General features: G+C 44.7%; 1 protein-coding gene across 1 annotated transcript in view; it reads left to right on the top strand.

Moving 5' to 3' along the window:
- Window positions 1-22510, top strand: part of LOC110486773 (protein phosphatase 1 regulatory subunit 29) — a 147887-nt gene that overhangs the window by 51255 nt on the left and 74122 nt on the right. Inside the window, exon 2 of the mRNA XM_090197050.1 lies at window positions 2785-3106. The gene's annotated coding sequence lies outside the window, so the exon portion shown is untranslated. The remainder of the gene's footprint in view (window positions 1-2784; window positions 3107-22510) is intronic.

The raw sequence follows: 22510 nt of genomic DNA on the forward strand, positions 1-22510 counted from the left end.
TGGTCCCATGGTGTTTATACTTGCCTACTATTGTTTGTACAGATGAACGTGGTACCTTCAGGCATTTGGAAATTGCTCCCAAGGATGAAGCAGACTTGTGGAGGTCTACATTTTTTTCTGAGGTCTTGGCTGATTTATTTAGATTTTCCCATGATGTCAAGGAAAGAGGCACTGAGTTTGAAGGTAGGCCTTGAAATACATCCACAGGTACACCACCGATTGACTCAAATTATGTCAATTAGCCCATCAGAAGCTTCTAAAGCCATGACATAATTTTCTGGAATTTTCCAAGCTGTTTAAAGGCACAGTCAACTTAGTGTATGTAAACTTCTGACCCACTGGTATTGTGATACAGTGAATTATAAGTGAAATAATCTGTCTGTAAACAATTGTTGGAAAAATTACTTGTGTCATGCACAAAGTAGATGTCCTAACCGACTTGCCAAAACTATAGTTTGTGAACAAGAAATTTGTGGAGTGGTTGAAAAACGAGTTCTAATGACTCCCACCTAAGTGTATGTAAACTTCCCACTTCAACTGTATATAGATATATTTATATTCCGGACTCTGGCATTGCTTGTTCTGATATTTCTTAATGTCGTTCTTTTTGCTTTTTGTATTATGTGCGTATTGTTTTGTTTTGCTAGGCATTATTATTGCACTGTTGGAGCTAAAAACACAAGCATTTCTCTGCACCTGCGATAACATCTGCAAACCTGTGTACGTAGACAATAAACTTTGATTTGATTTGATTTTGAAGAAGGAGAGAAGGGTGGCAGAGAGAGGTTGAACGAAAAGAGGAAAGGGAGCATACAATGGAGGGAGGGTGAAGTAGGTGAAGGACAGAATAAAGAAGGAAGAGAGATAGAGGTAGAGAAAGAAAGGCAGAGACAGGGAAGGGGCTGTTGCTAGGGACAACAGTACAATAATGAACCGAAGCCTCCCTGCTACACATTCCCTGCTTTATTTTCCTATTTTCCTTCTCTGATTCTATCTCTTTGTCCTTCCCTGCTCCCACTTTCTTCCCTCACTTTCTCAATTCCCTCCTGCCAACCATTTCTTTTGAACACATCCCTCTCCTCTCCCCAGTCCTTATTGCGTGTCGTATTGCTCCCTCTTCCCCATCTCTGCCTCTCTCCCTTGTTCCCACCCACTCTCAAGCATCTATCCCCCGGCTATTCCCCCTTTCTTCCCTCTGTTCATCAGAGAACCCCAGCTGACGGAAAACCATAACACCCTCCCTCCTTCTCTTGCCCTCTCTTTCCAACTCCATCCTTCCCTCTTTTCCCTCCTTCTCCCTCTCTCTCACTCTCTCCCTCCCTCACCCTCTCTCTTGCTCTCTCGCTCTCTCACTCCCTCTCCCTCTCTCTTTCTCTCTGCTCCCACATGCCTAGGGTTTTTATTTCTGTCAGATTACGGCATCTAGCAGCAAGCTAGAGGAGATTTCCCCTGGCACCTCCCATCCACCGCTCTCTCTCTCCTCTTCTCTCCCATCCACCGCTCTCTCTCTCCTCTTCTCTCCCATCCACCGCTCTCTCTCTCCTCTCCTCTTCTCTCCCATCCACCGCTCTCTCTCTCTTCTCTCCCATCCACCGCTCTCTCTCTCCTCTTCTCTCCCATCCACCGCTCTCTCTCTCTCTCCTCTTCTCTCCCATCCACTGCTCTCTCTCTCCTCTCCTCTTCTCTCCGATCCACCGCTCTCTTTCTCCTCTCTTCTCCTCTTCTCTCCCATCCACCGCTCTCTCTCTCCTCTCTTCTCCTCTTCTCTCCCATCCACCGCTCTCTCTCCCCTCTCTTCTCCTCTTCTCTCCCATCCACCGCTCTCTCTCTCTCCTCTCTTCTCCTCTTCTCTCCCATCCACCTCTCTCTCTCCCCTCTCCTCTTCTCTTCCATCCACCACTCTCTTTCCTCTCCTGTCCTCTTCTCTCCCTTCCACTGCTCTCTCTCTCCTCTTCTCTCCCATCCACCGCTCTCCTCTCCCATCCACCGCTCTCTCTCTCCTCTCCTTTTCTCTCCCATTCACCACTCTTTCTCTCCTCTCCTCTTCTCTCCCATCCACCTTTCATCCACCTTTCATCCACCACGCTCTCTCTCCTCTCCCATCCACATTTCTCTCTCTCTCCTCTCCTCTTCTCTCCCATCTACCGCTTTCTCTCTCCTCTCCTTTTCTCTCCCATCTACCGCTCTCTCTCCTCTCCTTTTCTCTCCCATCTACCGCTTTCTCTCTCCTCTCACATCTACCGCTCTCTCTCTCCTCTCCTTTTCTCTCCCATCTACCGCTCTCTCTCTCCTCTCCTTTTCTCTCCCATCCACCGCTCTCTCTCCTCTCCTCTTCTCTCCCATCTACCGCTTTCTCTCTCCTCTCCTTTTCTCTCCCATCTACCGCTCTCTCTCCTCTCCTTTTCTCTCCCATCTACCGCTTTCTCTCTCCTCTCACATCTACCGCTCTCTCTCTCCTCTCCTTTTCTCTCCCATCTACCGCTCTCTCTCTCCTCTCCTTTTCTCTCCCATCCACCACTCTCTCTCTCCTCTTCCTCTTCTCTCTCATCCACCACTCTCTCTCTCCTCACCTCTTCTCTCCCATCCACCCCTCTCTCTCCTCTTCATTCCTTTCCACCTCACTATCTCTTTCCACTATCATTCCATCTCTCCTCACCTCTCCACCTCCATCCCTCTTTGACTTATCCAGAGTCCATGCTGCATGCATGTGAATGCTGTTTGGCCAATCACAACACTGTTTTAATAGCTTGTCTGATCTGTCCCTCTCCATTTGTATTTTTGCAGCTCGTGGTCCTACATCCCAGTGGGTTCTATGCTGTGAGTCTCTACAGCAGTACTGAATCCCAGTAGTCTGGACCACAACCACAAACAACCAGTGACGGCTGTAGGACCACTCCACTAGACCGAAACTCAACCACAGACCGTTAGAGGACTTCTCCCTGTTCCACTACCTCACTTACCAAAACCACTGTGGCACGGGAGGAAGAGGAGGAAGATAGAAGATCATGCCCAGAAGGAGAGTAAATCATCAGTGAAGAGAAGAGGTCATGCTCCTGGATTAAGAAGACAGACAGACAGCAGACCAAGAGACAGACAGGCAGATCAGGTAAAGGCAAACTGAGCAAACTGTCTTGTTCCTGTTTGTAACGTTATGTTCTAAAGGCTCCGACTCAGGAACAGCTGTGCAGTGTTAGTTAAGCATCGTTGGATGTTCTCTTCTGTCAGGGTTTGTCAGGGCCCTATTCATTAGGGCACACGGTAAAAAACAAAGACGAGCGTTTCTTATTGGACAAGTTCAGATAGTCCCTCCCTGTTTGTCTGTTTTCTTGCCACTTGGTGCCTAATGTATATGACCCAGATATTTGTAAACCAGTGGGAAACAGTGGCCCTTACATTACCCTAGGGGGTAATTGGGGTTAGGGGTACGGTTCGCCGTGGGGTCAAGGGGTCAAGTTTTCTTTGTCTGGGCTTCACATTAGCTGCCATGTCCTTAACCAGGCGGTAAGGGAGTTTCTGATTGACCTAAGGTGGCCTAAGGGTCTGGGCCTAAGGGTCTGGGCCTAAGGGTCTGGGCCAAGGCAGGTCACGTTACAGTGCCAACCTCAATGACGTTACTATATTGAGTCCAGCTCTCTTTTTATCACTGGCACACTTCTGGCTCTAGACTCAAGCATTTAGCTCCCTTTTTGAGGAATTGTGTGTGTGTGTGTTTGTGTGTGTGTGTGTGCGTGGGTGTGTGCGTGTGCGTGTGTGGCTGGTTTGCCCACTTCCTCGTGCCTGTCATTTCACTTTCGAGAGAAAGGCCAACCCACACTGTTCCACCTTCCTAGTCCTTCTGAGATTGGTAAAATTGATGTTCAGTTGGTGGGCCTAGAGGGAAGTCAGATTGATTTTTAGTTGGTGGGGCTAGAGGGAAGTCAGATTGATGTTTAGTTGGTGGGCCTAGAGGGAAGTCAGATTGATGTTTAGTTGGTGGGGCTAGAGGGAAGTCAGATTGATGTTTAGTTGGTGGGCCTAGAGGGAAGTGAGATTGATGTTTAGTTGGTGGGGCTAGAGGGAAGTCAGATTGATGTTTAGTTGGTGGGCCTAGAGGGAAGTCAGATTGATGTTTAGTTGGTGGGGCTAGAGGGAAGTCAGATTTATGTTTAGTTGGTGGGCCTAGAGGGAAGTCAGATTGATGTTTAGTTGGTGGGGCTAGAGGGAAGTCAGATTGATGTTTAGTTGGTGGGCCTAGAGGGAAGTCAGATTGATGTTTAGTTGGTGGGGCTAGAGGGAAGTCAGATTGATGTTTAGTTGGTGGGGCTAGAGGGAAGTCAGATTGATGTTTAGTTGGTGGGGCTAGAGGGAAGTCAGATTGATGTTTAGTTGGTGGGCCTAGAGGGAAGTCAGACTGATGTTTAGTTGGTGGGGCTAGAGGGAAGTCAGACTGATGTTTAGTTGGTGGGCCTAGAGGGAAGTCAGATTGATGTTTAGTTGGTGGGGCTAGAGGGAAGTCAGACTGATGTTTAATTGGTGGGGCTAGAGGGAAGTCAGATTGATGTTTAGTTGGTGGGGCTAGAGGGAAGTTAGATGTTTAGGGGGCTAGAGGGATGTCAGATTGATGTTTAGTTGGTGGGGCTAGAGGGAAGTCAGATTGATGTTTAGTTGGTGGGGCTAGAGGGAAGTCTGATGTTTAGGGGGCTAGAGGGAAATCAGATTGGTCTGATTCATGTTTAGTTGGTGTGGCTAGAGGGAAGTCTGATGTTTAGGGGGCTAGAGGGAAATCAGATTGGTCAGATTCATGTTTAGTTGGTGGGCCTAGAGGGAAGTCAGATTGATGTTTATTTGGTGGGGCTAGAGGGAAGTTAGATTGGTCAGATTCATGTTTAGTTGTTGTGGCTAGAGGGAAGTCTGATGTTTAGGGGGCTAGAGGGAAATCAGATTGGTCAGATTCATGTTTAGTTGGTGTGGCTAGAGGGAAGTCTGATGTTTAGGGGGCTAGAGGGAAATCAGATTGGTCAGATTCATGTTTAGTTGGTGTGGCTAGAGGGAAGTCTAATGTTTAGGGGGCTAGAGGGAAATCAGATTGGTCTGATTCATGTTTAGTTGGTGTGGCTAGAGGGAAGTCAGATTGATGTTTAGTTGGTGGGGCTAGAGGGAAGTCAGATTGATGTTTAGTTGGTGGGGATAGAGGGAAGTCAGATTGATGTTTAGTTGGTGGGGCTAGAGGGAAGTCAGACTGATGTTTAGTTGGTGGGCCTAGAGGGAAGTCTGATGTTTAGTTGGTGGGGCTAGAGGGAAGTCAGATTGATGTTTAGTTGGTGGGCCTAGAGGGAAGTCAGATTGATGTTTAGTTGGTGGGGCTAGAGGGAAGTCAGATTGATGTTTAGTTGATGGGGCTAGAGGGAAGTCTGATGTTTAGTTGGTGGGGCTAGAGGGAAGTCAGATTGATGTTTAGTTGGTGGGGCTAGAGGGAAGTCAGATTGATGTTTAGTTGGTGGGGCTAGAGGGAAGTCAGATTGATGTTTAGTTGGTGGGCCTAGAGGGAAGTCAGACTGATGTTTAGTTGGTGGGGCTAGAGGGAAGTCAGATTGATGTTTAGTTGGTGGGGCTAGAGGGAAGTCAGATTGATGTTTAGTTGGTGGGGCTAGAGGGAAGTCAGATTGATGTTTAGTTGGTGGGGCTAGAGGGAAGTCAGACTGATGTTTAGTTGGTGGGCCTAGAGGGAAGTCAGATTGATGTTTAGTTGGTGGGGCTAGAGGGAAGTCAGACTGATGTTTAGTTGGTGGGGCTAGAGGGAAGTCAGATTGATGTTTAGTTGGTGGGGCTAGAGGGAAGTCAGACTGATGTTTAATTGGTGGGGCTAGAGGGAAGTCAGATTGATGTTTAGTTGGTGGGGCTAGAGGGAAGTTAGATGTTTAGGGGGCTAGAGGGATGTCAGATTGATGTTTAGTTGGTGGGCCTAGAGGGAAGTCAGATTGATGTTTAGTTGGTGGGGCTAGAGGGAAGTCAGATTTATGTTTAGTTGGTGGGCCTAGAGGGAAGTCAGATTGATGTTTAGTTGGTGGGGCTAGAGGGAAGTCAGATTGATGTTTAGTTGGTGGGCCTAGAGGGAAGTCAGATTGATGTTTAGTTGGTGGGGCTAGAGGGAAGTCAGATTGGTGTTTAGTTGGTGGGGCTAGAGGGAAGTCAGATTGATGTTTAGTTGGTGGGGCTAGAGGGAAGTCAGATTGATGTTTAGTTGGTGGGCCTAGAGGGAAGTCAGACTGATGTTTAGTTGGTGGGGCTAGAGGGAAGTCAGATTGATGTTTAGTTGGTGGGCCTAGAGGGAAGTCAGATTGATGTTTAGTTGGTGGGGCTAGAGGGAAGTCAGATTGATGTTTAGTTGGTGGGGCTAGAGGGAAGTCAGATTGATGTTTAGTTGGTGGGGCTAGAGGGAAGTCAGATTGATGTTTAGTTGGTGGGCCTAGAGGGAAGTCAGACTGATGTTTAGTTGGTGGGGCTAGAGGGAAGTCAGACTGATGTTTAGTTGGTGGGCCTAGAGGGAAGTCAGATTGATGTTTAGTTGGTGGGCCTAGAGGGAAGTCAGATTGATGTTTAGTTGGTGGGGCTAGAGGGAAGTCAGATTGATGTTTAGTTGGTGGGCCTAGAGGGAAGTCAGATTGATGTTTAGTTGGTGGGCCTAGAGGGAAGTCAGACTGATGTTTAGTTGGTGGGGCTAGAGGGAAGTCAGATTGATGTTTAGTTGGTGGGGCTAGAGGGAAGTCAGATTGATGTTTAGTTGTTGGGGCTAGAGGGAAGTCAGACTGATGTTTAGTTGGTGGGCCTAGAGGGAAGTCAGATTGATGTTTAGTTGGTGGGGCTAGAGGGAAGTCAGACTGATGTTTAGTTGGTGGGGCTAGAGGGAAGTCAGATTGATGTTTAGTTGGTGGGGCTAGAGGGAAGTCAGACTGATGTTTAATTGGTGGGGCTAGAGGGAAGTCAGATTGATGTTTAGTTGGTGGGGCTAGAGGGAAGTTAGATGTTTAGGGGGCTAGAGGGATGTCAGATTGATGTTTAGTTGGTGGGGCTAGAGGGAAGTCAGATTGATGTTTAGTTGGTGGGGCTAGAGGGAAGTCTGATGTTTAGGGGGCTAGAGGGAAATCAGATTGGTCTGGTTCATGTTTAGTTGGTGTGGCTAGAGGGAAGTCTGATGTTTAGGGGGCTAGAGGGAAATCAGATTGGTCTGATTCATGTTTAGTTGGTGGGCCTAGAGGGAAGTCAGATTGATGTTTATTTGGTGGGGCTAGAGGGAAGTTAGATTGGTCAGATTCATGTTTAGTTGTTGTGGCTAGAGGGAAGTCTGATGTTTAGGGGGCTAGAGGGAAATCAGATTGGTCAGATTCATGTTTAGTTGGTGTGGCTAGAGGGAAGTCTGATGTTTAGGGGGCTAGAGGGAAATCAGATTGGTCAGATTCATGTTTAGTTGGTGTGGCTAGAGGGAAGTCTAATGTTTAGGGGGCTAGAGGGAAATCAGATTGGTCTGATTCATGTTTAGTTGGTGTGGCTAGAGGGAAGTCAGATTGATGTTTAGTTGGTGGGGCTAGAGGGAAGTCAGATTGATGTTTAGTTGGTGGGGATAGAGGGAAGTCAGATTGATGTTTAGTTGGTGGGGCTAGAGGGAAGTCAGACTGATGTTTAGTTGGTGGGCCTAGAGGGAAGTCTGATGTTTAGTTGGTGGGGCTAGAGGGAAGTCAGATTGATGTTTAGTTGGTGGGCCTAGAGGGAAGTCAGATTGATGTTTAGTTGGTGGGGCTAGAGGGAAGTCAGATTGATGTTTAGTTGATGGGGCTAGAGGGAAGTCTGATGTTTAGTTGGTGGGGCTAGAGGGAAGTCAGATTGATGTTTAGTTGGTGGGGCTAGAGGGAAGTCAGATTGATGTTTAGTTGGTGGGCCTAGAGGGAAGTCAGATTGATGTTTAGTTGGTGGGGCTAGAGGGAAGTCAGATTGATGTTTAGTTGGTGGGCCTAGAGGGAAGTCAGACTGATGTTTAGTTGGTGGGGCTAGAGGGAAGTCAGATTGATGTTTAGTTGGTGGGGCTAGAGGGAAGTCAGATTGATGTTTAGTTGGTGGGGCTAGAGGGAAGTCAGACTGATGTTTAGTTGGTGGGCCTAGAGGGAAGTCAGATTGATGTTTAGTTGGTGGGGCAAGAGGGAAGTCAGACTGATGTTTAGTTGGTGGGGCTAGAGGGAAGTCAGATTGATGTTTAGTTGGTGGGGCTAGAGGGAAGTCAGACTGATGTTTAATTGGTGGGACTAGAGGGAAGTCAGATTGATGTTTAGTTGGTGGGGCTAGAGGGAAGTTAGATGTTTAGGGGGCTAGAGGGATGTCAGATTGATGTTTAGTTGGTGGGGCTAGAGGGAAGTCAGACTGATGTTTAGTTGGTGGGCCTAGAGGGAAGTCAGATTGATGTTTAGTTGGTGGGGCTAGAGGGAAGTCTGATGTTTAGGGGGCTAGAGGGAAATCAGATTGGTCTGATTCATGTTTAGTTGGTGTGGCTAGAGGGAAGTCTGATGTTTAGGGGGCTAGAGGGAAATCAGATTGGTCTGATTCATGTTTAGTTGGTGTGGCTAGAGGGAAATCAGATTGGTCTGATTCATGTTTAGTTGGTGGGCCTAGAGGGAAGTCAGATTGATGTTTAGTTGGTGGGGCTAGAGGGAAGTCAGATTGATGTTTAGTTGGTGGGCCTAGAGGGAAGTCTGATGTTTAGGGGGCTAGAGGGAAGAATGTGAGCAGCGTGACACTCGGTTTAATTTAGTGCTGTTGTACTCAAGGCCACGCAATCTCTCTCTTTATCCACGCTCACACACACACACATAGTTGGGCATATATCCCTGGATCTTTCGTTGTTAACTGCAGTATCCTGCTGTGTTTGACAGTCGGGGCATAGAGAGAGGGGATGAGTAGCAGTCTTTATTCCTCTACAGCCCTGTATTATCCCATCTCTCTTCTCCTCTAATACCTATTCCAATGGCAGTGCTGTCATTATGGGCTGACAGTAGTATAGAAGACAGCTATTATATTCTGTGGTTTCCTGGGTTGTTTCTGCTTCAGTCTCTGGGGTACAATAGGAGGCATGACAAGGACCTTGTGGTTCTGGTGCTCCCTGCTACTGGGGATCACAAGACATCATCTATTAACACTAGAACCCACTAGAGAGTCCCATTTTGCACATTTTTATGTTATTTAACTTTTATTTAACTAGGCAAGTCAGTTAAGAACTAATTCTTATTTACAATGATGGCCTACCCCATCCAAATCCAGACAACGCTGGGCCAAATGTGTGCCGCCCTATGGGACTCACAATCATGGCCAGTTGTGATACAGCCTGGAATTGAACCAGGGTCTGTAGTGATGCCTCTAGCACTGAGATGCAGTGCTTTAGACCGCTGCACCACTCGGGAGCCCCAGACGCATATCAACCCGCTAGGTGCAGCCCAGCACTTGATAAATAGTGCATCAACTATTAGAAAGGATTCAGTACATGAAGAAATATTTGTGGACGTATATCAATAAAACAACAACAACAATAGTTATTTGTTTTGATAGAGTCAAGGATGTGTTTTGTATAATTCTACAAAGTCCTAGAAAAAACGTAGGTCTATAGCTGATGTTAGTTTCCCTTCCAGTAAAACCATTATGTGTAATCCATTTGTAACGCTTGTCGTCTGGGGAAAGAGAGGAGGACCAAAACGCAGCGTGATGATTATCCATTTTAATAGAATACTTTAACAACGAACAAAAAAAACAATAAACCGACAAACTGACCGAAGACGAAACCGTCCCGTAACGTGAACACAGGAAACAGGAACAATCACCCACAACCCAAAACAGGCTACCTAAATATGGTTCTCAATCAGGGACAACGATTGACAGCTGCCTCTGATTGAGAACCATACCAGGCCAAACACAGAAACAGAAAATCATAGACAAACTAACATAGACAACCCACCCAACTCACGCCCTGAACATACTAAAACAAAAGACAAACCAAAGGAACTAAGGTGACACCGTTGGTCAGTTGATTTGTAGATGGGGCAGTAATAGAGTTATAGTGCTGAATAAAGACCAGTTAAAGACCAGCTTCTTCTGACAAGTAGAAGGTAAAAGATCAGATTAATATAAGGTGTACATGTTAAATGATTTGCTGTATTCCTCAACAAAAGCACCAGTGCAGAAACAACTGTAATGAATTGCATTAAATAAAAGCATATTTTAATTGTACGTTTATTATGTTGCTAGTTTTTGCCTCGTAGCCAGAGCAATGCTGCTGTGTGTGTGGTCATGTGCTTAATGCAGGGACAGCACGGATATTCTTGGAAAAAGTGACATTTGCAAATAGAGCTGCACCTCTTGAATTATGAGAGTTATTGTAGAAATATCAGAAAATGCTCTTTATGATACTATATCAAAATATAAATGATTTACCTGCATGTGACTGAAGAAGGATTTTGATAAATGTATGATCTTTTCCCTGCATCTGTAAATTACAAGATCGCGCCCATCTCTTCAGGTACAATTTGACAACTGATAGGCCTAATATTGTCACTCATCAGATTATTGTCAATTTAATATTGTCTATAGGCTAACTCTTATTATGTGTGAAATTAGTTTTGGTGTAGTTTGCTGTGCAGTGTGTAGCGGGTGAGATGAGTCAGGCGCAGGACAGCAGAAATGAGTAATGAAATCAATTTTACTCAATAATATGCTAGGCCTCATTTAAATGAAATCAACCTCTTCACTCATTTAAATTCACTTGTGAAGTAAGGTGCACAATTATTGCCCATTCCTCCATTTGTCATTCATTCAGTGAGGAGAGAGAGAGATGCATTAGGACCTAGCTGAGTAGCAACGTCCTACAGCGTATTGTCTTGGCAGGTTAAGTTTAGGAATAGGTGTGAAAAAACGGTAATAAGGTCATTTCAAAAATCTGACAAATGAGCTGTGTAAAACACTAACATTTAGGAAAAGTCGGGGAAGGAGCAGGCATAGCTTTTTTTTGACAGATTTTTTAAATTTACAAAATCAAAGGCTAGTGACCGTTGGCCTATGGTGGTTCTAGTGTTAATGGATGTGTATTAGTATGGAGGGGTGAGAAGTGGTCTGGGGGGGGGGGGGTTCAGACACTATGTTACAGCTGTACGGCTAGTCAGGCTTACAAAGCACTCATCCCTCACCTTCTATCCCTCTCTTTCTATATCCTCCCTTATTCTCCTTCTCTCTTCTCTCTCTCTAGCTCTCTGTCAGTGTCTGTCTGCACAACTCTGTGATCTGTATGTAATGAGAGTTTTATGTTTTATTTTTTTAAAGAGGATTGGTGAGTGGCCCCGACGGTGCAGACTGAAGCTATGTGTGTGTATTAAACCATACGAGTGACGCCTAGATAACACCCTCCGTAGCCATAGTGTGTGTGTGTGTGTGCGTTTGTTTATCGGGGTGGCGGTAGCCTCAAGGTTAGAGAGGCTGGCTGATAACTGGAATGCTGTAGGTTCCAGCCCCCAGGAGAACCTGCAGGAATATCAGAGAGAGGGAGGCTTACCGGCTTCAATACCCCTGTATACTTAGCAAGGCACTTTACCCATAAGTGCTATCGAATGCCGTTTGGGTCAGTACCCATCTCATTATCTGATGTGTCAAATAAGCTTATTGACCAATCAGGATTTTAATATGACTTCACGTCACATAATAATTGAACACGTACATTCATTGTTTACGTAGTGATTACACTACCACTTGTATTTCATATGTCAGAGTGATTAAGTGGAACATACATTGTGCTATGATGCCTGTGAAGTTTAGTCTGGCTCAGCTACCGCGGCCCCACGAGGCAGACACACTCTTCCCCAAACTCTGGAACTGCTAGTCAGAAAAAAGCTATTGATGGATGCAAACATAGTTCTCCCCCCAAAACACAACCAAAACCAACTGCAAATGCATCCAACAAGTTTGTAGAGTCACAAGCTTGATATAGTCACTGCGTCCAAGAATATGGGGTCCAATAATCATTTGCATTCATTTCTAACGGTAAAACAGATGAAAATATCCTGAAATAAAAAGGGACATTCTGTAGTGTCGCCTCATATAAAACATTTAATCTCAAATCAAAATGCTGGAGTATAGAGACAAATGAAACGTTTTAGCTTCACTGTCCAAATAAATCCGTATGGGAGTGTATAATGCTACATGTGTCCTTGGAGTTCTTTGATATAACAAAAGGTCATTCATTTGTTGTAGTTATTTTTTTTTAGTGTGCTTGCTTCAGCAAGGTTAGGGTGCTGACATATAGCTTTTTGAAACCATTACTTTTTGTCTTCCCCAAAACCTCCCATCCACTTCAATGTTACGTCTTCAACATTCTAAACCTCCCATCCACTTCAATGTTACGTCTTCAACATTCTAAACCTCCCATCCACTTCAATGTTATGTCTTCAACATTCTGAACCTCCCATCCACTTCAATGTTACGTCTTCAACATTCTAAACCTCCCATTCACTTCAATGTTACGTCTTCAACATTCTAAACCTCCCATCCACTTCAATGTTACGTCTTCAACATTCTAAACCTCCCATCCACTTCAATGTTATGTCTTCAACATTCTGAACCTCCCATCCACTTCAATGTTACGTCTTCAACATTCTAAACCTCCCATCCACTTCAATGTTATGTCTTCAACAATCTGAACCTCCCATCCACTTCAATGTTATGTCTTCAACATTCTAAACCTCCCATCCACTTCAATGTTATGTCTTCAACATTCTAAACCTCCCATCCACTTCAATGTTACGTCTTCAACATTCTAAACCTCCCATCCACTTCAATGTTATGTCTTCAACATTCTGAACCTCCCATCCACTTCAATGTTACGTCTTCAACATTCTAAACCTCCCATCCACTTCAATGTTATGTCTTCAACATTCTGAACCTCCCATCCACTTCAATGTTATGTCTTCAACATTCTGAACCTCCCATCCACTTCAATGTTATGTCTTCAACATTCTGAACCTCCCATTCACTTCAATGTTACGTCTTCAACATTCTAAACCTCCCATCCACTTCAATGTTACGTCTTCAACATTCTGAACCTCCCATCCACTTCAATGTTATGTCTTCAACATTCTGAACCTCCCATTCACTTCAATGTTACGTCTTCAACATTCTAAACCTCCCATCCACTTCAATGTTACATCTTCAACATTCTAAACCTCCCATCCACTTCAATGTTACGTCTTCAACATTCTGAACCTCCCATCCACTTCAATGTTACGTCTTCAACATTCTAAACCTCCCATCCACTTCAATGTTATGTCTTCCACATTCTAAACCTCCCATCCACTTCAATGTTACGTCTTCAACATTCTAAACGTCCCATCCACTTCAATGTTACGTCTTCAACATTCTAAACCTGCCATTGTTCAATCAGCTATGACATCACACATTTTAGCTACTGTTAGCATTTCATGTACAGAAAATAATAGAATAGAATAACTATATTTTTCCCTTGAGGGAACTTCATTTTTTGGTAAGAGGTGGCACCTCTCCATCCATCCCTTCAAACATGTCATTATGAATTCTAATGGAATTATTGATTCGATGTTGTCTGTAGAACTGACTCATAGTTAAAACACAGAAACTGGGGTTTATAATGTCAGAAACGTACTCTAGGGGGGTGTATGGATTCAGAGAGGATGGAGTGTTCAGTTATTTAAACACTGTCACAGTCCAATAGTTGCACAGTTACACACCGTGTATCTGATTGTATTGTGTGTTTGTTTGATACCAGCTTGTCTAATTTCTAATTTGCCCATGATTATTAACTGTTTGTTAGTTTTGAATGGGATACCATTTACTCTTTCGTTCTCCTATTCTGTCTCTCTTTCTCCTGTTCTCTCTACTGTTGTAATTCAGTCCAGTTGAGTTTCATGTGAGGCCTGGTTGCTCCATACAGAACATCTGTGAGTATCAGTGATGCTATGAGAGATGAGAGGTAGAGAGATGAGAGATATAGAGAGGTCAGTGACTCCTCTCTCCACTACCAGTCTTTGAGCACGTTAGAGTCACTATCTACTAAACTTTAACCATGTGCAGAAGGAGAAACAGAGGGAGGAAGAGAAGGAGAAGGATAGAGGGAAAATGTGTCTATACAGTGCATTCGGAAAGTATTCAGACCACTTGACTTTTGTTAGGTTACAGCCTTATTCTAAAATGGATTAAATCGTTTTTCCCCCCTCATCAATCTACACACAATACCCCATAATGACAAAGCAAAAACAAGTTTTTACACATTTTTGCAAATGGAAATGAAAAACTGAAATACCACATTTACATAAGTATTCAGTCCCTTTACTCAGTACTTAGTTGAAGCACCTTCGGCAGCGATGACAGTATTATGTCTTCTTGGGTATGACGCTACAAGTTTGGCACACCTGTATGTGGGGTGTTTCTCCCATTTTTGTATTATTCTATATTTGTTATTTATTTGACCTTTATTTAACTATTTAATGACGGCCTACCCCTGCCAATCTTCTCTGCAGATCCTCTCAAGCTCTGTCAGGTTGGATGGGGAGCGTTGCTACACAGCAATTTTCAGGTCTCTCCAGAGATGTTCGATCGGGTTCAAGTCCTGATTTGGGTTGTGCACTAATTTGTTCTAACTCTCTCTCTCTCCCTCTACCTCTCCCCCTCAATCTCTCTCTCTCTCTCTATCTCTCTCTCAATTCAATTCAAGGGTCTCTCTCTCTCTCTCCCTCTACCTCTCCCCCTCAATCTCTCTCACTCTCTATCTCTCTCTCAATTCAATTCAAGGGTCTCTCTCTCGCTCCCCCCCCTCGCTCTCTCTTTCTCTCTCTCTCTCCCTCTGTCCCCCTCCCCCATCTCTCTCTCCCTCTCTCTCTCTCCCTCTCTCTCTCTCTCTCTCTCTCTCTCTCTCTCTGTGTGTGTGTGTGTGCTATATGAATCAGACCTGGGTTCAAATACAATTTCTCTATCTCTCTCTCAATTCAATTCAAGGGTCTCTCTCTCGCTCTACCTCTCCCCCTCAATCTCTCTCTCTCTCTCTATCTCTCTCTCAATTCAATTCAAGGGTCTCTCTCTCTCTCTCCCTCTACCTCTCCCCCTCAATCTCTCTCACTCTCTATCTCTCTCTCAATTCAATTCAAGGGTCTCTCTCTCGCTCCCCCCCCTCGCTCTCTCTTTCTCTCTTTCTCTCCCTCTGTCCCCCTCCCCCATCTCTCTCTCTCTCTCTCTCTCTCTCTCTCTCTCTCCCTCTCTCTCTCTCCCTCTCTCTCTCTCTCTCTCTCTCTCTCTCTCTCTCTCTGTGTGTGTGTGTGCTATATGAATCAGACCTGGGTTCAAATACAATTTCAAATATCTCAATTACTGTCACATATATTTGAAGTAAGTATTCAGATCTCTGTATTTTTAAAAGAGTAATTGAATATTGTCATGTATTTGGAAATGCACTTGAAAAGTGTATACTCAAATATTCAAATGCACTGATTAATTTATACTCCCATGCATTTAACCTAGGTATTTGAAAATAGTATTTCAAATAAGTTTTTGAAAATAATTTCAAATTGTAGGTTACTTCTAGTAAATTATTTTAAAATACTTCCAATAGAAGTAATTGATTCAGGCAACACGATTTAAAAATACTCTAATACACCGAAAATAGTATTTAAATAACAAGTGCTGTAATACACATGTATTTGAACACAGATCTGTCACAATGTAAAGGGTTTGCCGTGGATTTGACAGTAACTTACTGGCAGCTCAGTAAAATTCTGTATTTCATATTACAGTACACATCTTGTAATATAAACACGGTATCAAAGAAAGTACTGTGTAATGACACACAGTACAATAACAGTTACTGTACTACTCTACCACAACCAGAATGAATGAATGAAGCCAATTCGTTGAGGGTAGGGGTTTGTATTTCACAGTATCATACTTTACAGAGGTAAAGTGTTTACACATGACAGCATATGAATGAATATTTGGTGTTTTATATTATCTGCACTTGTAGAGGCCTTAACAAAGGCATCCAGACTGTCAGTGACTACAGGGCCAAACAGACCAAAACGACATGGCAAATCTTGCTGCCACTCCAATCTGTTCCCTATACATTCTAAATGGATGGGGCACTATAACCACATAGTTGCTGAATTGGTACAACATTATCACCATCGGGTGCAACGAATATAGCCTCTTACAAGGCATGCCACAAAATATGTTAATGAGCCAGAAACAACAATACCATGCACCCACTAGTGGTCAAAAGGTTTTTAGCAATTCAAAGATTCGGTATGGTACTGTATTCTCTGGGGTGGAATTACAGTACATTCGAAATACAGCAATTCTTTCCCCGCTGTTAAGAGAATTATGTTCTCAATGTTCACGAGAACTCTTTCCTGTTGTTAGTTTCACTGTGGTCACAAGTTGCCTGTTAACATTTCCTATTTTCCTATGCACAAACATTCTTCATCATTATACAGAGACAGGGTAGAATTCTGTTAGATATAGTCCTATCATTACTTTAAAACGTATACATCATTTAGTCATTATACATAAAATTCATAACACCCGCCCCCCCAAAATTTCCCACAATGCACCATCTTTTACAGTATGTAAATTATGTCACAGTAGCAACACAGGAGTGCTGCAGCTTTCCCTGTCAGACAGTCTCTATCTCTCTCTATCTACCCCTCTCTCTCTCATGCATACATGCACACACACACGCAGAGAGTAAAGGCGGCCTGATATGTCAGGAAGCAGAATAGGGGTATGCAGTGGTTGAATGTACGTGATGGGTGGAGCGAGGGGAATAGTAAAGAGAGGGAGAGAGTAGAGATGGAAGGGTCATGGGGTAAGAGGTGAAATGGTGAGGCGGAGGACTGTGAAAGGGGAGGAGAGGGCAACTTCAAAAGCTGTGAATGAAAAAAAAGAGGGAGAGGGGGATTGAGAACATGGCTCAGGCAAACAGGATAAAAAGGTTGAATTATCCTAGAGAGAGAGAGAAAGGGAAATAGTGAGACAGACAGAGAGAGAGAGAAAGGGAAATAGTGAGACAGACAGATAGAGAGAGAGAGAAAGGGAAATAGTGAGACAGAGAGAGAGAGAGAAAGGGAAATAGTGAGACAGACAGAGAGAGAGAGAAAGGGAAATAGTGAGACAGACAGATAGAGAGAGAGGGAAAGGGAAATAGTGAGACAGACATAGAGAGAGAGAAAGGGAAATAGTGAGACAGACAGAGAGAGAGAGAAAGGGAAATAGTGAGACAGACAGATAGAGAGAGACAGACAGAATGACAGAGAGACAGATGCAGCCACAGAAAGTGAGATCGTGCAAATGAGGTAGAGGCCAGAAAAACACAAAATAACACAAAGAGTTAAAAATAGAACAAAAACACAAACGAGAACTTAACAGTTGGAAATATATTGTGGTAGTTCTCACCATCTGTTAAATATTCTGCATGACAACAGGCCTGGGGAGATGAACTCCATTCATAGTACTTGTCTTTGGTACAGTGTGGGCCTTTAGAGTACGGTTCAGTGGGTATGTTCTGAAACACATGCTGTGTTTGTATGTAATAAACAATGTGTCTGAGTGGTAGCTATATTTTATAGCATGTGGATTGTTGGTATATTTTCAATGCACTAGTTTTTCTCTCTCATCTTATGTTCCCTCCATTCTTTCCCCTTCACCATCTTTGTCTCTCTTTTCTGCCACATCCCTCCCTCCCTCTGTTCTTTGTAGTGTAGATCCTGTTGTCAGGTCTCTAATGAAGTAGCAACCTTGCTGTAATTAGGGACGTCTTGGGCTGCTTTGACAAGTGGGAAAACAGTCATCCACTCTGTGTGTGATTTATTTTGATTTAACTAGGCAGGTCAGTTAAGAACAAACTCTTATTTACAATGACGTCCTACCCTGGCCAAACCATGGACGACGCTGGGCCAATTGTGCGTTGCCCTATGGGACTCCCAATCACGGCTGGTTGTGATACAGCCTGGAACCGAACAAGGGTCTGTAGTGATGCCTCTAGCACTGAGATGAGGTGCCTTAGACCGCTGCGCCACTCTGGAGTGTGTGCATATACTGTATGCATTTTGTGTGCCTGGGTTTATGTGTTGCAGCGTTCGTGTTGTGTGTGTGTGTGTGTGTGTGTGTGTGTGTGTGTGTGTGTGTGTGTGTGACAGAGAATATACCCAGCCCCCCATACACACACACACACACACACACACACACACACACACACACACAAACACACACACACACACACACACACACACACACACACACACACACACACACACACACACACACACACACACACACACACACACACACACACACACACACACACGGGTCAGGGCTGCAGTCATGGTGTCTTGTAAGACCCTCTCCCCTACTGCCAGCCCTGCAGTCCTCTGTCATCCCTCCCTCCCACGCAGACCAACACATGCCACACAGCAGAGAACATATCAACACACATCACACAGCAGAGGATGGACGACAGAACAGGGGGAGGATGAAAGGAGAGAGACGAGGCCCTGAATGTAGAAAGAGAGAGGAAAAAGATACGTAGGCTGAGAAGACAGGAAAATAGAGAGAAAGGATAAGAGAACATAGAAAATGGCAAGAGATGAAGAGAGAGAGAGAGAGAGAGAGGAAGGAAAGAGTGAGAGGAGATAGGGAGGACAGAGAGAGGAGAGAGGGAGACACAGAGAGACAGAGAGCATAGTGAGCTATCTTGTGTTAGACTTGTACAGTAGTACACAGAGCTAACCCACACAGGCAGGCAGACATCCCCAGCAGCTCACAGCAAAGAGAGGAACAGAGAGGAGCTCTCACACTGAGAATCATCCATGAGGAAATAGAGAGAGAGGGACACAGAGAGACAGAGAACATTAGTCCTGACATTTGAAAACTACATCTACGTTCTCTTCTAAAATAATTCAAGGAACAATGTGTGAAAATGTGTACGGATGTGTTTGATCGTCTGATTGCATCATCGGTGTGTTTGTGCGTGTGTGTTGCATGCCAAGAGAAATAGAGTGCGAGGTTGCATCAGGGATGGGCAACTCCTGTCCTTGGGGGCCTGATTGGTGTCACACCTTTACAAAGCCACAGCGGACACACCTGACTCCGATAATCAACTAACTTTAGTTTAGAATGCAATTAGTTTAATCAGCTGTTTGCTAGGGATGGGGGGGAAAGTGTGACCCCACTACGGTCCACAAGGACTGGACTTGCCCATCCCTGGGTTAGATGGAGCGAGACAATGATATGGAAGGGAAGAGAGATAGAGTGGGAGAAGAAGAGAGGTAGAATTGAGCTCCCTTCTACTGTAGTATGAAGCGAGCCGTGACGTTACGTAAACTGACCTATCTTTCCTGTAATCAGATCAGCCGCTGGCAGAATAATCCTGAAACAACTGCAAAACAACACAGAATTCAGCCAGCCAAAGAAGAGAACCAGACAGAGAGAACAATCCCCCACATTAAATCTGTGCATTAAAATGTGCCAGGATCACAGAGCACTGCAGTTCCCTGAGCCGCGTGTGTGTGTGGTGAGGATTAATGTACAGTTTTTGTCTGTGAGTGTGTGTGTGCCTTGTTCTGTGTGTATGTACTTAACTTGCATGTTTGTGTGTGTGAGAGTGTGTGTGTGGAGCAGAGCTTGATTCTGTTCAAATGACCACGTTCGAGTGCATCCCTCACTCTCTCGCCATATACTCCATCCATCGGCCCCTCCTACATCCCTCGCTCTCTCGCCATCCCCTCCATCCGTCGGCCCCTCCCACATTCCTCGCTCTCTCGCCATCCCCTCCATCCATCGGCCCCTCCTACATCCCTCTCTTTTCCCCCATTTTCCGTACATTCAGTCCTACACAGTGTTCCAGAACATTCTGAGAGCACTGATTTCCCACATTTATTTTGAATTGAGAGTCAAGGTTTCCAGAAGTATCATGTCCTTAACATCAAATGTAATATTCTCCTAGAAAATGATACATTCAGGTTGTGCTAGAGATAAACGTACCATGTCCTTAACATCAAATGTAATATTCAGCGAGGAAACGATCATTTCTGCATAAAGTGTGTGTTAGCTAAAGTGTCATGTCCTCAACTTCAAATCAATTATTGAGGGGGAAATAAAATCTTAAATAAAAAAAGACCTATGGCAACCCCTCAACATCAAATAGGAACATTATCATTTTTGCAGAACGTTACACAAGCTCATTTTCCAATTGCTGTGTGCATTTGTGTATGTGCTTGCATGTGTGTGTGTGTGTGTGTGTGTGTGTGTGTGTGTGTGTGTGTGTGTGTGTGTGTGTGTGTGTGTGTGTGTGTGTGCATGTGCATGTGCATGTGTGTACGTGTGCACTCTTGCACTGGAGTTCCTGAAAATGTGTGTGTCTGAAATGGCCCAGGGAACTGTGATTCTCAGGGTGTGTTTGTTCCTGCTCTTTCTGTGTTTGTAGATGAATGTCCTGTATTGACTGTTAATATCAGTGGTCTGGTAGACACCAGGGTGTTTGTTGATAGACGGACATTTGGACCACTGTTGTGTATCTATGATTCGGTATGATTTGACTTGGATGGAGGACAAGCACTGTGGTGATTATTTGAGTTGCATCTATTTGGGTAGGAGACAGTGGCAACGGGCTGGTACAGCAGTACTTGTGGAATGGATGGCAGACGTACGGTTGGGCTGGAATAAAATACACTTTTTGGAGCTATGGCCAATCTAAACATCCTTGTGACCTGCCTGATATCGTTTCTAACCAGAGCCCAGGCATTAGCCGACAGCGGCCCATTCATCACTTTGAATATCACTACAAAATGACCTATTGCTTCCTCCAATGGGACTTCTTCCAAGTAGGACATATAGTAGTGCCTAGTGGGGAAAGTGGAACGTGATAGCATCCTTAGTACAACACTGGGGACCTTGTTATGCAATTTGGACCTTTTGGCATAATTACTGAGGAGTTAGCCTAACAGAACAGGCCCATGGTTGTGATTCCAAATCCCAGTTGGGCTACCCTCCACCTTTGCGGCAGCACAGCCCTATTCTACTTTCACTGTCTTTAATGGGACATCCCACTCCTGGATTAAAATGCTCAATGGCCCCTCAATGTTACCAGACAGAGACCTATTCTAGTCTCTCCTGTCTCGATATGGGACGCCCCACATAGAGGAGTGACTGATGATGAAAGTGGAGCATGTTAACTATAAGAGGAACAGAAGGCCGTCTGAGACCTAGCCTCAACATTATTTTAGACCTGGGAAGCGTGTCAGGGTTACTGTCTAGGAGGAGAGCAACAGGGTTATCTGCTCTATAGCTACAGTGTGCGCCATATGGAATCCGCTGGAAGTTTAATGACCATATATGGTATGTTTTCTTATACTGAATTACAGACTGTAGCTCCATGGTGTACAGTGTATTCGCAAAGTATTCAGACCCCTTGACTTTTTCAACATTTTGCACATTTTGCTACACATTTTGCTAAGACTCTTCCTAGAGCTGGCTGCTCAGCAAAACTGAGCAATCGGGGGAGAAGGGCCTTGGTCAGGGAGGTGACCAAGAACCCGATGGTCACTCTGACAGAGCTCCAGAGATTCTCTGTGGAGATGGGAGAACCTTCCAGAAGAACAACCATCTCTGCAGCACTCTACAAATCAGGCCTCTATGGTAGATTGGCCAGACGGAAGTCACTCCTCAGTAAAAGACACACTTGGAGTTTTCCAAAGGGCACTTAAGGACTCTCAGACAATGAGAAACAAGATTCTCTGGTCTGAATACCAAGTGTCACGTCTGGAGGAAAACTGGCACCATCCCTACGGTGAAGTATGGTGGTGGCAGCATCACGCTGTGGGGATGTTTTTCAGCAGCAGGGACTGTGAGACTAGTAAGGATAGAGGGAAAGATGACCGGAGCAAAGTACAGAGAGATCCTTGATGAAAACTTGCTCCAGAGCGAAGTGGGAACAGCGGACTGGGATAGGGATTGGTTGAATATGTCCGTAAACACACCAGCCAGTTGGTCTGCGTATGCTCTGAGGAAGCGGCTATGGATGCCGTCTGGGCCGGCAGCCTTGCGATGGTTAACACGTTTAAATGTTTTACTCACGTTGGCTGAAGGAGAGCCCACAGGTTTTGGTAGCGGGCCATGTCAGTGGCACTGTATTGTCCTCAAAGCGAGCAAAGAAGTTGTTTAGTTTGTCTGGGAGCAAGACGTCTGTGTCTGCGACGGGGCTGGTTTTCTTTTTGTAATCTGTGATTGACTGTAGACCCTGCCACATACGTCTCGTGTTTGAGCCGTTGAATTGCGACTCTACTTTGTCTCTCTACTGACGCTTAGCTCCCGAGTGGCGCAGCAGTCTAATGCACTGCATCACAGTGCTAGAGGCGTCACTACAGAGCCTGGTTAGTTTCCAGGCTGTATCACAAACGGCCGTGATTGGGAGTCCCATAGGGTGGCGCACAATTGACCC

Source organism: Oncorhynchus mykiss, chromosome 13 (assembly GCF_057628025.1).
Source record: "Oncorhynchus mykiss isolate SJ-2025 chromosome 13, ASM5762802v1, whole genome shotgun sequence".
Classification (NCBI taxonomy): Eukaryota; Metazoa; Chordata; class Actinopteri; order Salmoniformes; family Salmonidae; genus Oncorhynchus; species Oncorhynchus mykiss.